At 33.6% G+C, this 9333-nt stretch overlaps 2 pseudogenes; both read left to right on the top strand.

Moving 5' to 3' along the window:
- The first annotated feature begins 181 nt into the window (after positions 1-181).
- Positions 182-1172, top strand: LOC149261704 (large ribosomal subunit protein eL43-like; annotated as a pseudogene).
- Positions 1173-2456: 1284 nt separating this feature from the next.
- On the top strand, positions 2457-3588 carry LOC149261703 (triosephosphate isomerase, cytosolic pseudogene; annotated as a pseudogene).
- The last annotated feature ends 5745 nt before the right edge of the window (positions 3589-9333 follow it).

The raw sequence follows: 9333 nt of genomic DNA, 5'->3' as shown, positions 1-9333 counted from the left end.
AGGTTCGTTTGCCGAAGCAGAGGGTCTTGCAAAGCTTTAATACAAATACATAATGTAGGCAGCTGAATGGTAGAGGTCTTTGGTGGTTACCAGGAAAAGAAATCGCTGGCTCTTGACTTATCTACAAAAATGACGAAATGCACGAAGAATGCCGGTATTATGGGGAAATATGGTACCAGATATGACAAAACACACGAAGAAGGTCGGTGTTGTGGGGAAATATGGTACTAGATGTGGTGCCAGTTTGAGAAAATAGATTAAGAAAATGGAAGTCAGTCAACATTCCAGATTTTTCTGTGAATTCTGTGGCAAGTTTGTTGTGAAGAGAAAGGCAATTGGGATTTGGGGATGCAAAAACTGCAAAACTTATGCATAGTAAGGTCAATTGTTTTCCTGATGTTGCTCATATAAAGAAGAAGAAAAAGTCTTAAAAAGGAGATTGTCGTCTGTAAATTGGTTTAGTAGTGTTATTGTTCTACTCAATAAGATGAAAGTTTGGAGTTGTTGACTTTCTGAAACTATTAGAAGGCATGTGCAAATTGGATATATTGATTGACTACATGTGAAAAGGCACTATTTTGTGGTTTTTTTGAGTTAGAAGACTAATTTGAAAACTCAGACGAATATTGGAGGTTGTGCACGTCCTAATCACACTTTTTGGACTATAAGAGTATTATTTCCACTTTTCATTCTTAATACGAGAAAACAGATCATGAACCAGTGAAATTAGAGTTCGTGGAGTTGGAGTTTGGAGTCAATCTCTTTGAAGAGTTGGTTTAGCCATTTTTCGGGTTTCAAGTTGAAGTAGTTGCACCCAAAATGCCTGACCGAATCACATATTGAAAGGGTTCATGGTGTCCAAGCAAAGTTGTCAAAATGTTTGCTTCTCTACATAATATGTTGATTGCACATTCCAGCAGTTGAATAGGGAAAATTGTTCTATCCATAAACACAAGATTGAGGCCATTTTCAAATTGAAATAATTGTGGAATGTACATGTTGGATAGATACACTCTCAATACTCCAAGTGATGTGATTGTTGAAGTACCATTCGATGTTTGAGGGAGCAAACTAAAGGATAAACTATTTTTAGTTTTGTATCTCTGAATCTTTTTGATGAATATCCTTTCAAGCCCAGTTTTAGGGTCTAGATCTTGTAGTGATTAGTAGAGTTAAACTGCTATCCAGAAGAAGAAAAAAAGTATAGGCTTATCAGGAATTGGCTTGCAACCAAGGTAGAGAAATGCATGAAACAATTGAAGGAAAGTAGGAACAGAGCTAAGAAAACTTGTGGAGTCAAGCAGAATAAGGCTGGAGATGTAGAAAGAAAGAAGAAATGATAGGCTTTTGCAGTTAATGAGATGAACATTACTGCTTTTTCTCAAATCAGGCGACCATTGCTTGAGGAAGTGTCACTTTTTTTTGGAAACATGAAATGGAGTGCTGAAATGAGATGAAATAAATTTTGTGTCGACAGTGAACCTGGTGTCCACACTAAAGCTGAGGATGTCCAGATGTAATTCTACTACAAAATTAAATTTCATTTATAGAATCAAATAATTTGGACATATGTCATAAGAAGGAAATCCACTTGTCATAGAATCACTTCACTCCTCCACTTTCCATTGAAATGTAGTCGGATATTCTAAAGAATTTAGTTGAAATTCATCCTCCACTTGCCATTGAAATGTGGCCAAAGCTTCTAAAGAATTTAGCCCAGTCAATAGCGAATTTAGGTCCAATTCATTTCAAGAACATGGAAAGTTTATACAAATGAAACAATTTAAATGAACCAAAGCTAAGGGCAGCAACTTTCATTTAATTGATATTATAGCATACATAAGGTTGAGATTGATAGTTTAAGGCACTAATTTGGTCAAATTAAGATCATCATAACTTTTATAGAAAAAAAATTTAACTCATTGAAATGTAGCCGAAGCTTTTAAAGAATTTACCCCAATTAATATTGAATTTAGCTCCAATTCATTTCAAGAACATGGAAAGTTTATATAAATGAAACAATTTAAATGAACCAAAGCTAAGGGCAACAAATTTTGTTTAATTGATATTATGGCAGACATAAGACTGAGATTGATAGTTGAAGGCACTAATTTGGTCAAATTAAGATCATAACCTTTATAGAACAAAAGTTGAACTCTATGAGGCACAAGTGACATTTTTGAGTCAATTAAGATAGTGATACGTACATTGGCTAAAAAGAAGCCAAAGGGCCTCTTCTTGGAGACTATTTTGGTAAGTTATATCTTGATGACATGTGGAAAAATTCGCTAGTATACCCTTCGCCATTATCTGCCAAATTTTCTTGGTAGCATTTGCAGCCATGGTGGTTTCTAGCACTCTTAGTTTACCGGCAATTCCAACTTTCTCTTACCAATTATTCTTGTTTGGGATTTCAATCAGACGAGGAGTTTTTCTTTGAAAGCATTGATACATCTATGAAGCTGGTGTTGGGAAATTCGGCAGGCATGATTACCACATACTATTTATCTTCTCTAGGTGATGGGCATGGAAAAATTGATATGGAGTTCTTGAAAAATGTTTTTTAAGAAAACCTTGCATTTTACACACAAAACATTTATGTCAATTGTTCAACCAATAGAGAGTAGTAATGATTTTATTTATGGTTCAACCCAAGAACAAATTATCTCTACCTGAATATTTCGTGTAATTTTTTTCTGTGTATTTTTTGGGAGAGGTTTCCTTGGTTAATTCGGGAGAACACGATGGGTTGTAAGTTTTTATTAGAGGCAACTGGAAATGCAATGGTACTTTGGAGTAGGTTAAAAAACTTGTTAGTACTCTCAATGAAGCAGAAGTGCCATCTGAAGATGTTGTGGAGGTTGTTGTGAGCCCTCCATTTGTGTTTCTTTTAGGAGTGAAAGCCTTGCTACACTCTGATTTTGTAGTTGCTGCACATAATTGTTGGGTAATAAAAGGAGGTGCTTTCATTGGAGAGATCCATGTAGAGATGTTGATCAATTTGGACATTCCATGGGTCATATTCGATCATTCAGAGAGAAGGCTTCTACTTAAAGAATATAATTAGTTTGTTGCAAATAAAGTGGCTTATGCACTTTCTCAAGGTTTGAAGGTAACAACTTGTGTTGGAGAGACTCTTGAACAGTGGGAAACTGGAGATACATTGAATGTACTTTCTGAATAAACCAAAGCAATATCAGATAAGGTGATTGACTGGAGTAACATTGTTATAGCATATGAGCCTGTTTGGGCGATTGGAACTGAAAAAGTTGCAACCCCAGCTCAAGATCATGGGGTGCACTATGAATTAAGGAATTTTCTTGAGGTAAATGTTAGTCCTGAAGTATCGGCATCAACCCAGATTATTTATGGTGGCTCTGTAAATATTGGAAATTGTGTTGAATTGGCAGCACAACCTGATCTTAATGTATTTCTTGTTGGAGTAGCTTCGTTGAAGGTTGAATTTGTGGATTTTTTGTTGGAGGAGCTTCACTGAAGGCTGAATTTGTGGACATCATCAAGTCTATAACTGTGAAGCAAGGTGACGTCATAAAGAGTTGTTTTGGCTTCTTTGCACATGTTTGCTAGAAGAAATTTATAGTAGCATTTGTGCATAAAAATGGCCACTACAAAATATCCCACATAATTTCATTTTACTTTTATGACGTGAAAGGAAATGCCTAGGTTACATCTTCTTACGACAAAGAAAATTTACTTTGGGAAGTAACAATGCCATTAGAAATTAAATGGTTATCTTTATTCTCCAACTTTTTGACATAAATATGTTTTTTAATATTACACCGGTTTCAATGAAAAAATTAGAGAAAATCGAAGAACATATTACCACAATTACTCTTTTATCTGAACCCACAAAAAATTGATAACTTTTTTTTATGGTTTACCAATCAAAGTATTTGTGAACAACGAGGTCTTGTTTGAGTTGCAAATGTTGAGGTCGTCAGTTGATGTGCAGTGTGAATACGATAGATATTATAATCAACGTAGAGAGAACTTCATATTGATTAATCCAACATGTTTTAAAATCAAAGCTGTTAGAGTTAACAACTAAGACCAACTATGTTATAAATTGTTATAAACTAAGAAATTTAATAAATAATAATAAATACTACTCCTACATGTTATCACAAACTTTTCTTGACCTTCAAAGTTTTAATTTTATTATTTTTATTATATTTGAATGTGAATTATGTTATAATTGTGCGTGAATGTCATGTACAACTCAATTTTCTCTTCTCTATTGTTAGGAATTTTCTCTTTTCTGTTGTTAGGTTTTGGTATTGAAAATGAATGTTATTGAGGTTTTGGTATTAAATGTTGTTACATTTTGGTATTGAAAATCAATTTTTTTGGTTAAGTGTTGAATAGATGCATTCTTAAATCTATTTTTGATATGCTCATATCTTTGATTAAAAGTAGCATGACTCCCATGTCTTCTCGAAATAGATAATGGGTTCTCTCGGCACCCCCTTCATAATTTAAGGTCAACTCCCTACTCTTCAGGTTCCTTATCTCTCCTGAACCCAACCGTTTATAGAATTCGGTCATATGAGTAAGCATTTTAGTGATTTCAAAGCTTATTATGTATGTGTTTAAGAATGTAGTAACCACAGTAGCTAGTGGATGAAGGACTTTAGAGTTTTTTTAGATTAGGAAATGATCATAATGTTGTAAATGTAAGTAGCTGAAAGTTGTATTCTAATTGACTCATTTATCTGAATACATTAATGCTCTCCAAAATAGTAATATAACATAGTATACCGAGAAAGAAATGTTGAATAGATGGCGAGAATCATAATATCATGCAATATACAGCTGTAAAATTGTTAAATAGATATGTTCCTGTATCTCATATAGTCCAACATGTTGTCTTTTCTTTAGGACCTTCGGGCGACTATGATAATCACAAACTATTGTGTGCCAAGAATGTTATTTTCCTATTAACAAATGTTGATTTAGCATTGCCCAATGCAAGTTATAATGTTTTATGTAATTTTTGCTATAGCATAATTTCTAACTTGAGTGGGAGGCACTAAGCTTCCCTGCAACACTTTTTTAAAATGAATTGTTAGTTTTACATTCAATACATTTACATATAATCAAAATTTAACCTCTTTCTCTTCATTGTTCCCTTCCCTTCTCCCACTTTATTTCATACAATTATGAAGATGTAAAAAGTATAAATGTAAACTTATGAGGTTAAGACAACTAGAAATGTTGAAGATAACAAAGGAAAACTTGTAAAAAATTTGGAGGGAATTATGAAGCCCAAATGAAGGGGTAGCTAATGGTATTACATTGACTTGGTGATTATTTCAACAAAACTTTAGATGGAAATCTAGCAAAGAGAAAGAAACTATTCAAAATCAACATAAAGAAAATGCGTCCACAAAAGAGGATGAGAAAACAAGTTTAGATAATGATATCACATTGATTCCAATCAATTTGGAAAATGAAGTGGGTGTTAGATTTGACAATGATAGTTCAAGAAAAACCATAATCTCCAATAGCAAAATAGAGGTAATAGGAAGAGTGGCCCCAATTAAGTACTCCAAGAACATTGAACCCTTGACCAGAGATGAAGGGTTCGAATTATTTATAAAAGGAGATTTTGAAACACCATCATGTGTATGTATGACAACGTCTGTAGTGACTAGCTCATAGTAATGGATCCTATGGAATGCTTGTCCGTTATGATGATGAACCATTGATGGAGAAACATTTTACGATATTTTTCAGTTCCACCCATGAAAAGAAAAATATATAAGTACAAATTCATGGTTGCACCACTTACAAGTATTTGATACAACCCATTTCACAATGATGCACAAAAGCAAGAATGAAGAACCCCTGTGTAAGTCCTGTGTGGTTGCTTGTACCTCACTATTATTTATCTATCGGTTTCATCTTTGGGCTAATAATTGCTAATAATTTCTTCAGGCCCTCTAATCACTCTCTATGGTAAGCACTCAAATGCAAGTCAGATACTTGCACCACCCAAACCACATCACTATTACCATTCCTTGCTCACCTTCCACAAAACACAACGTCTCCCTTGACACGACCCCCTTTGATTGCAAGGACTAGAGTGATTCATGAAATATGAAGATTAGAAAGTTATTTCCCTTTAGTGTGTCATTGTGCACCCTATAAGGTGACATCTATGATGTAGCCTAACATGTCGCACAAAGAGATAATTTCCTTCCACATTTTTCACTCTTCTTATCGGCATTATGTGCACCTCTAGATGCAATTGCTAGTAGCAGTGTTATGCAGGCCTGAAATTTCAAATTCTTTTTGCTTGTCAAATTAAAATTTGACGATGCTTTTGTATTTTTTTACCCTTCATTTTACGTTTTAACTAAATATGTGAGTGTCACGGAAAACTCTATTTTAACAATTTTTGTAAATTTATTCCACAACACACAATAAGTCATCAAATGGAGGCTGATAATGACTGTTATTTATAATGATTCTTGTTAGATTGAAATTGCATATTTGTAGTCTATCAGATTTATAGCTCAGATTTATGGTGGGACCATTTAAACAATAAAATCTTTGCAAAAAACTTACAATCCATGGACTATAAATAAATTATCTAGTGAGATTATAAATAAATCGTGGACTATAAATAAATCATCTAGAGAAAATACAAAAAAGTTATGCAATAATAAACAGTGATTATACTTCATTAAAAGTCAAACTTTCTGGAGAAACTAAATTTTTTTTATCAATAGGAATATCTCAATACATAGATCCTCTATTAAACATAAACTAGAAGAATTTTCAAAGCTCAAGAATCCTTCTTGACTTTGTATCTATCCATATCTCATATACTGCATGCCAATCAACATTAGATGATTCAGGTCCATTCAAAGATACTCTCATTAGAGCATCTAGTGTATCCAACCCAAGCCTTGATTTTCTAATGTCCTTGATGATGTTTTGCTTAGAAAATCCCCTTTCACAATCCACTGTACTTGCAGGAATAGTGAGGACAACTTGCCATAATTTCATCATATTAGGATAGGTTTTGTGCCATTGTTTTGTGTTACGAAAGACTTTCCATGCTTCTTTCATAGAAAACCCCTCACAAGCCAGATTTAATGAATCAACAAAAGGGTGCAACTCTCTTTTACAAGCTTTAACATCAAATAAAGCTACAAATCCAACATCACTTGATACGGTATGTTGCAAATGTTGAAAAAGCTTTAAAAACCAACGCTCTAAATTTTTCTCACGACTACGACGCTCTTCTGAATAATAACAAGGGCTGAACAATTTCGATGCATTAAAAATATGAAGGTCTGGAAATCTTTCATTCAAAGAGTCTATGAGAGTCTCTATATAACCTTCAGTGAGTTGCTGACAACTCTCTTGTGTACCTTCAATACAAGGTTTCATAGATTGTTTCCTTGCTTCATTGGATTCAATATCCATGGCTGAGATAGAGATGTATTGTATGTCTATCTACAACTTTCCCTTCATCTTTAATATCAATGTATCCATTTTGAGAATCATTTAAAAACTTTGAAAGATAAGTTGTGCCTTCTGCAAATGTCTCTTTTCTCAAAAACCATCTAGATAATGTGCTTATAGTTACTTCAAGAGCCAACCCAATAGTTGTAATGTCTACATTTTCTTCTTGAAGAGTCACATTCAACTTGTTCAATTCCCCTAGCACATCAGCAAGCATATGTAAACCAAACTGGACAGAATATATTCTCGTCTTATCATACCAAGATGAAGTTTTTTTTTTCATTTTTCCACAAAGTTAAAATTGCTGGCATAAGCTTCACAAGCCTTATAATAACTTTCCCCCCTGGATAACCATCTCACTGAATGTATTTGTAGAACATCAAGAACATCAATTTGCATGACTCTAAGCAAATCATTAAATTCGCTATTTCTCTTTGGAGAGTTTTGAACCCATGAATGCACTTTGTTTGCAATTTTTTCAACAAATAATAACTCAGGGAATTTCTTAGAAGCATCTGTTACTGCTAAAGACTCGCGATGAGCTACACAATGAACTGTAATAAGGTTTGGATTGTTCTTTTTCAAAAATGAAACAAAGCCATTTTCATGTCCAATCATTGCTGAAGCTCCATCTGTAGAAACAACTATCAAATCTTTATATTGAAGGCCTCTAACATCTATTAATTGATTGAGACTATCATATATTGTTTTTCCTTTTCCATCTACTACATCTTTGAGCTTCATAAACTGCGAGATAGGTGGCCCGAGACCCTTTGAGTCTAAATATGTTGCATAAATAACAAGGTGTTGCTCTAAGGTTCGATCAGTGCTTTCATCAACCATCAATGAGAAGAAAGGACTTTCCAACATATTTTTTATCTGAATCTGTTCAAGATGTTTTGATATGCAATATATAAAATCATTTGCAGACTTACGATTAGTGTATGAAGAGTACTCTTGAGACTTTGGCATATTTGGAGTTTTTGCATCCATTAGAAATTTGCAAAGCTTCTCATACTTTGATAGAGATAAATCTTCTTGACAAGTGAAATATGATATTTTCATTGTAGAAATCACTCTTTCCTTATTCGTATCTCTCATCTGTCTAATATGATCTGGAATTGGTTTCATCTTTTCCTCTAATGCATTAATCCATCTTTCCTTAACATCTTTATGCGCCTGTGATTTTTCATGAGTAACAAGAGCATCATGTTGTAATGTGGTGCAACCATTCCCTAAACCCCATGGTCCATTCAACCTATACTTCTCACAATAGTTACACTTCATAGTTATTTTATCATCAAACCTCACATAATTCAACCAAACAAACTTATTTAACCATTCCATGCGAAATTGTCTTTTTGTTTGCACTTTCATTTCTGAATTATCACCAACCTCTTCTTCACCTTCATTTGTTTCTTCATCTACATCATGTTCAGAAGAACTTCCAAAAATTTCATGTAATTGTTGTTCCACATGAGCATTATGGGTTTCTTCAAGTGTTTCTGAATTCTGTTGAGTCTTAGAAGTTTTCCCTTTTGTCCATCCATACATTTCCCCAATTGTAGCTTGTATCTTTCTCTATTGGGACATTTGTAGGTTTGTGAACACCTGTATAAAATATATATATAAAAACTAAAATTCATTAAATCAAAAATGAATATATCAATGGACAACATTGTAGAATAAATAAGCAGAACATAAATATATCTGAAAATGAACTTCAACCTGCTAAAATTTGCATCCCAAATATGCAACACACCAAATAGAGACTCTAGCACTATCAATTTAATGTGAAAGTAAATAGCCACATACTGCCTCAGAAATAAGATATAC

This window comes from Pinus tabuliformis, chromosome 6 (assembly GCF_031772625.1).
Source record: "Pinus tabuliformis cultivar Carrire ecotype Pingquan chromosome 6, CPIR1, whole genome shotgun sequence".
NCBI classification, from domain to species: domain Eukaryota; kingdom Viridiplantae; phylum Streptophyta; class Pinopsida; order Pinales; family Pinaceae; genus Pinus; species Pinus tabuliformis.
The sequence above is the reverse complement of the archived record's forward strand: the minus strand, read 5'-3'. Positions and strand labels throughout refer to the sequence as shown.